This window comes from Petaurus breviceps, unplaced genomic scaffold (assembly GCF_028583685.1).
Source record: "Petaurus breviceps papuanus isolate PSGF00001 unplaced genomic scaffold, PetGlider_PUasm1.0 173, whole genome shotgun sequence".
NCBI lineage: Eukaryota > Metazoa > Chordata > Mammalia > Diprotodontia > Petauridae > Petaurus > Petaurus breviceps.
The window spans coordinates 300759-301557 of NW_027185759.1; the positions used below are offsets into that span (position 1 = coordinate 300759).

General features: G+C 46.8%; 1 protein-coding gene across 1 annotated transcript in view; it reads left to right on the forward strand.

The window, feature by feature from the left end:
• Positions 1 to 799, forward strand: part of TRPV1 (transient receptor potential cation channel subfamily V member 1) — a 27696-nt gene that overhangs the window by 8545 nt on the left and 18352 nt on the right. The gene's annotated exons all lie outside the window — the stretch shown is intronic.

Sequence of the window (799 nt, forward strand, 5' to 3'; positions counted from 1 at the left end):
CTGTGGTCAAGGCTTGTGATCTCACCTTTGTAACACCTCCCATACTCCCTCCCCCATTAGACTGTAAGCTCTTCATGAGCAAGGACTGTCTTTTGCCTCTGTTCGAGTCCCTAACACTTAACTCAGTGCCTAGAACACAGGATGTCCTTAATCGATGCTTGTTGACTAAATAGTTCTCTCTGATCTAGCACTTCAGCGTTTGCTAAGTGCTTTGCTTTCTTTCTCATTGGATCCTCACCACAACTCTGGGATGGGGGGGGGCAGTTATAATTATCCTCATTTTATAGGTGGAGAAACTGAGGCAGACAGGGTAAGCGACTCACCCAGGGTCACTCACCAGACATGATCATCTGTCTTCCGCTTTATGTCTTTGAACAGGTGGTTCCCCATATTTGGAATTCCCTTCCTATTTACCAGCTCTTGGAAATGCTAACCTCCTGCCAGCTTCAGGGCCGTCCTCCAGGAGGTCTCTCCTGACTTCCCTTCCCCACTTGGGGATGGGCACTCTGTCTTGGAATGACTTGCTTTTCTTTGGCAGCTGCTTTGTACTTCCTTGCCCATGGACAGGTTTAGTGACTAAAGCAGAAGTGATGGCCAGGGTGGCCTTGCTTTTGTCAAGGTGTGCCCAGTGTCTAGTAAAGTGCTTGGCATCATGTCGATATTGGAATAGGTCTAGAAGTAGACCTGAAATAAAAGGTATAGGCATAGGTATAGACATAGACACAGAAACAAATGCAGACATAGTCACAGCTACAGACATAGACACAGACACAGACATGGAAACAGACACATAGACACA